A 6,540-nucleotide genomic window follows, 5' to 3' on the forward strand; every position below is an offset into this window, starting at 1 on the left:
CGTGTTCCTGCCCTGGCTGACTTCTGCAACCACTCATTTGCAACTGCAGCATTCCCTTCCCCTCTGAAGCACTCTCTTGTGCACCCTCTTATCAAGAAACCCTCAGCCAACCCGTCCTGTCCGGCTTACTATTGCCTGTTCTCCACCACGCCTTTCCTGGGCAAACTCCCAGCTAAATCTTCACACTGAATGTTGTTGGTTTTCTCCATGACCATAAGTCTGGCTTCAGAAGCATGGAAACTGCTCTCCTGAACATCTGTGAACACCTGCTCTCTAACCTTCATTGTAATCTGCCCCCTGTCCTCATTTTACTCAATCTCTCTTCTGCCTTTGACACTGTCCACCATGCCATCCTGTTCAATCATCTCCATGATGATCTGGGTATCACTGATCAGGCCCTGGCCTGGCTGACCTCGTTCCTTTCTGATCGACCTTCCCAGGTTCAACTTTGTTCTTTTCTTTCATCTATCTCACTCTCTACCTGTGGTGTACCCAAGGGCCTAACCTCTCTCCCTGGCTGTTCAACCAATACCTGGCATCTCTGGCCCACCGCATTGCCACTCTCTGTTGCAACTTTCAGTGCTATGCAGATGACACTCAGCTCGTTTTCAGGCTCCCCTCTGCCACCTCGTCTCCTTCTCTCATCTCTGACTGTCTGTCTGCTATCCTGGAGTGTTGTGCCATCAAGAACCTCTGCCTTAATGCCAGTACGATGGAGATTCTCCTCATTGGCACACCTGCACCCTCCTTTCCTGTCACTCTCTGGCCGGCCTCCATTGGCCCCCTTCCTGCTCCCACCTGTGAGGCTAAGAACCTCAGGGTTATCTTTGACTCCACACTCTCCTTTTCTCCTCACTTCTCTGATATCTCTAAGAAGTCAAACTACCAACTGCACCTCCTCAGAGGTATTCTTCCTTTCCTTTCCTTTCTCCATAAGCTCACTTTCTCTAGAGCTCTGGTTCACTCTAGTTTGGACTCCTGCAACAGCCTCGATTTAAATCTGCCTGCTTCTACACTCCGCCCTCTGCAATTCATCCAGAACAGGACTGTGAGACTTGTCCTTGGCCTCAAGCCCAGGAATCGTATCTCTCCAGCACTTAAATCTTTGCATTGGCTCCCAGTGACTGCAAGGATTACGTTGAAGACCCTCTGCATTGTCCATAAGGCCTTCTGGGGCCTGGGTCCTCAATACCTCTAACTCTTTCTTTGCAAATACCTCCGTACTGGAGCTCTTTGCTCCTCCACAACCAACTCCCTCATGGTCAGTCGGTTCTACAAGCAACAAGTGGGTGGTAGATATCTTTCTTTGGCTGAGGCCTCACTCTGGAACAGCCTCCCTGACTCTCTGAAACTTGAGGAGAACCATCTCCGGTTCCGGAAGCAACACAAAACCTTCCTCTTTGCTTCTGCCTTCTCTCTTCCTCTCTGCTGCTGATTTTCTGTCTGATACTGCATTGGTCACCTGGCTACCCTCTGAGTTTGGGGCCAGGTCCCTACCTGCCCAGTTGCACACCCGCACTGCCTCCTGGAAACCCTTACACTTGGGTCTTTATCTGTAACCCTACAGTCCCCCTACCTGCACTTCTGGACACCTGCTGTCTGCACTTTCCCTTGCACCTGCCACCTGCTCCTCGCACTTCTTGTTATTCTTTTGATCCCATGTACAGCACTGCCCACTCCTCTTCCACTGGCACTTTTCCCCTCCCCCTCCCCTGCACTTGTGTGATCTCAATGTCACTTGGCCTAGTAAGATTGTTGTCTCTGTCCTCCCTCTGTTCCCCCTTCCTTGCCTCGTCGCGCCTTGAAACACTTGTGTATAGGCGCATTTTAAATGCCATATCATATCATTGTTTTGCTCTCTTCCAGGGTCATTTTACATTAAATGTAAATTGAATGTATGGGACCACCAATATTAGCATGTATGTGGTTTTGTTCCCTTGCATGCATGCACATTTTTTAACCTTCAAGAGGAGGAGAGGAAATGGGGCATAGCAAGGCAAACTCACGTTTACTCTTTTATTTTCCTCACTGTCTCATAAAAAATGTGAAAATGTGTCACTCAACTAATATTGTGTCCTGCAGTTAGATACATGCATCCTCCTCCTCCCTAGTCTCCAAGGGACACCCATTATCCGAACTAACATTGGCATTACAATCCATCCTATCACGATTTACGGGGCTTGCCTTGAATTCTGTACCCCATGCCATTCTTTTTTGGCTTTAAGGAAATTAACATTCAGCAATATGATATTGGGATGGCCATCATTGTTACCCCTTTTATATCTGAGGCTTATAATTCCTCTTCTGTATCAATTCTTACGGTAATGTAAAAAATATCTTCAATCAGCTCTTCCCCTAAGACAACGGATAATGGGAAATAAAATGAATGCCACTTCAGGGGCATAAGAGGTAGTCAATAGCCAGCTCTCCTGAAATATGGCTATATCTAAATTGGCAATGTTATCCTTCCAAGCCATGTCAACCAATGCATTTTCTTCTACATGATTGCAAGATGGCAGCCGCCTGTTTTAAGGGTTCCAAGTGAAAATATAGTTTTATTAACGTCGTTTTTAAAGAAGGTCACTTTTGATAGACCGCTCTGTGACCACACCCAGCAGTCTTTCAAAAGTGACGTCCCATGCCTGTGTAACCTGTCATGTCCCTTGTTGGAGCGCGAGCTGGAGTCCTAATGCGGCTCCGATCTTGAATGTGCTACAAGCGACCTGTCATGCCCTAGAAGTGTAACCTGTCAAAGCGTGAGCCAGAATCATAACGCGGCTATACTTATATACGTGTGCCACAGGATCCCCCCTCATTTTTTAACAATACTGGCAGGGCCATTAATAATTAGTAACTTTATAACGCCCCCGCCCCACTCCGGCCCCCCTGGAATCCCCAGTCACCTACCTTTTTTCTTCATTCTGCTCTCGTGTTGCGCCCTGTATTTTCTGGTTGAGTGCTGCATTCTGTCCTGTGAACGCAGGCTGGGCTTGCCAGGCAAACACTGGACACTGGATAAAATCAAATGTGTATACGCGGCGAATTCCAAAACAAACTGGAATGCACTACCCGTGTGAACCATTTATTTTTCAAGCATGTATATTTTAGAAATGTGTTTATAACTGTGAGGTAAATTTTAAATGTAGCATACTTTACTTTACAAAAACGATATAGTTCTTGAACATTAGAGAGAATGGGCCTCATTATAAGTTTGCCGGTCCGGAAACAAGGGTGCCGGCACTATGTGTATGCCTGCTGTGCCCAACAAGTCGGACCCTGCCGGGCGCAGCGGCCACGGTAGGCAGACGGTTCATGGACGTGCTGGCACCTTTAATAATGGTGCCGGCACTTTCGAGTCCCCACTGCTAGAGAGTCCTCTGGAACTCTATTGGAATGGGTACTTACATCTTACCAGCGCCTGACTTCCCGGCCCGCCAGACTTGCAATCTCTCGTTGGCACCGGGAATTCAGACACCGTGAAAAACTTACGAGTCCGGCGGAAACCCGCCATTAGCACTGACAGGGTTACGCTGGACTCGTAATGAGGCCCAATATGTTTTTCAGATTTGAAGGTTCATTTTGTAAGCAACTCTTCGCATTTGCAGCATTCTGAGGTCTTCTCATTCTGTCAATGCTTGAGAATGTTTAATGTGCACCAATTACAATTTTCGACCTAAGGAAAATGAAATGACCTGTAGATTTCCAAATTGTATGGAACCTGAGGAAACCCTCAAGGATTTGATAATGGAATGTCCTCATTTTAGAGTGTTGAGAACAATTTTGCTAATAAGGTTTACTAACATTGAACACGTGGACTCTTTAGATTCACTGTGGTATAGAACGATGTTAGCAAATGAAAAAGCTTTAATCTTTTCTTTGGTAGAATTGTTGAAGAAGATTGAAGCTGAATTATTATTATTGTTTATGAACTCATTTTTTTTTAGAGGTAAATGAAATTGGTACCTTTATTATCTGTAGTTCCTCACCTGTATTTGTTATATTTGTTTGTTTTAGAATAGATTTTATTAATTGTTATTGGCTTGTTTATATCGATGATATTGTAGTTATTGGATTTAGTTTCTTTGTTGTGAATTGTATATGAGTTACTTTTTGTAAAGTTTTCTTTTTAACCATAAACAAATAAAAATAAAAAATGAAATAAAAAAACGGTCTTTTTCAATCGGTCTTTTGCAATTGAGAGCTTTATATTGAGGTAATTTCACATAGACACGTTTTAAGTCCTCAGCCACCAAGGCACCTGGACAAATTGGTTGCAATCAATGAAGGAAACGGGAACAATAGGACACACTTAGAATTGTTCAAGGGTAACTTTATTCATCTGGGGAATTTTTCAGACAGGAATGATAGGAAACAAATCGAAGGAGGTTATACGGGTAAACCCGAACACGTGATTACCTTAATTAGGAGAAAAGAAATATGAGCTAGACTTGGACATACAGGGCAGGAATGAAGACAGAGCGGAGAAAACACAGAGGATTATTAGCTGTTCATAATAATTTAAAGTCCTATAACACAGCTCAAGGGTGAGAAGGAGATTGCACTTTGAGGCTTGTCATCAAGGAAAGAAACAGTGCAACCCAAAAGAGAACCAGCAGCCTGCTTAGGGATATCACACAATAGCTGGAAAATAAGAGGAGATAGGGAAAGAAATATAGCCTACCTTCGGAGAGCAGATTGTAAAATATCAACACAACGGAGTGTCGAGCAAGTAATAGGGGAAGGCCACTAAATTGGAAGCCATGGATCTACGAGCAAGGAAAGGAAGCAGGTTGAAGTTTTATGTTAGGTGGTAAAAATAAGCTGCTGCAAGCATTCTGAAGGCTATCTCTCAGATCCTGGGAGGAAACAAAGAAGAGAAAGGAGAAACCAAAGCTTGCTGAATGTTTAAGAGCAGGCGCGTGGCCACCACACTGGAGTGTAATAATTACCAGCCTGATAACGGCCCAGGAAAAGGGGAAGGCTCACTATAGTGCTCTGACAAGGTGGGGCATTTCTGCCAGTACCAAAGCCCAAAAGGCAAACAGAAAATGTAATATTTTAAGTTAGGATTGCTTTTTCATCTCCTGAAATCTCAGTGGTGACCCGTGGCAGAAGAGTGAAACTACGAGTACCAAGATAAAAACCCAAAACAAAGAGGAAATTAAGAATTGTGCTGGGTGAACTAAAAAAACAATCTGTACACTATGCCCCTGTACTTTGAGTGAATCGGGATGCGAGGTGGGTGCCATAACTCTAAGACTTAATGTATTCATGTAGGAACTCGAGACAAGGAAAATAAGTGTTTTTACTTTGGCGATTACATCTAATTAATTTCACATCCTAACCCTTTTATTGTAGCTTTACAGCTGAGTTGTAACAGACAACCCATCATTCTTTAAAACCCCATGTCCTATCTCATAATCCCAGACCTCAGAAGAGGTGTTATCTAAATGACTGGATGAGGCCTATTCAGTAGACTGAACTTTTACTGCAGAAGTAACAGAGAAATTCAGGAGAGCTAATGCACCCCTGAAACGTATTACTTTATGCCATCCTAGCCACTGTCCAATCAGCTCTCGCCAGATAGGCCGTTTCTCTTGTAGAGATATTTTCTTATCCTAATAGGATTTCAGCCAACACCGACCGTCTGCGTTTGTGAAATAAAAATGTTGAATTATTTGTTGTTGCCTCAAGTGTTCTGTTTATCCTCCATCACAATTTGTTTTAATTACATAATTAATTTGGCTCATCCTTGACCCAATGTGTGACTCACAACAATAACCTCCTCTAAAAACAAATTAATGTCATAAACCTACTACTACTAAATGAGTGAAAGGGTAACATAATTTTCAGAAACCAGAGCAAGCAGCCCCCACGTTCCAATATAATGACAGATGTAACCAACATGCTATCCTTGCATTCTAATACTGAGGCTAGCTGAGTAGTGGTGGTTTATGGTTAGAAATGCTTACATTTTATGGTCTCATTCGATGTGTATCATAGTGTGGCTTCTGTTTCCTGTATGGATTAGATGGCAATAACTGACAAATCATCCCTGAAACCAGAAATGCTGAGTATCTGATATTTTCCAAATGGCTGCACAATGGGCCCCATCACGAGGTTGGCGGTAAATCGCTGGTGCTACCCGCGGATTGCCACCAGCCCCTTAACACCCTTCGGCCTCTTGATATCCCAGTGCCACCATGATATCACAAGTGGCGCGGTAAGAGTTAGTCCCCATTTCCATGGAATTCAATAGCGACAGTGCCGGTGCTTCAGTGAGAGAAATGCCGGTAGGGGGCCAGATTTCATGGCAGGTCAGGCCTGCTGGGGTATCTGTGCCCCTGCCAGTATTCTCGTAGTATGGTGGTCCAGAAAGGGTGCTGGTACATTGCTACCGGCACCATTATTTCCGCACCTCCATACTTGAAATGAGGCCAAATGTCTGTCACTTACCAGAAGTGGCAACTTGATACCATTATTTATTAATGGCATAGAGATGCAGGAGAAAAACACCAAAGCATTAACATATACCATACA

The sequence above is a fragment of the Ambystoma mexicanum genome, chromosome 9 (genome assembly GCF_040938575.1).
Source record: "Ambystoma mexicanum isolate Mex_15411 chromosome 9, UKY_AmexF1_1, whole genome shotgun sequence".
NCBI classification, from domain to species: Eukaryota; Metazoa; Chordata; class Amphibia; order Caudata; family Ambystomatidae; genus Ambystoma; species Ambystoma mexicanum.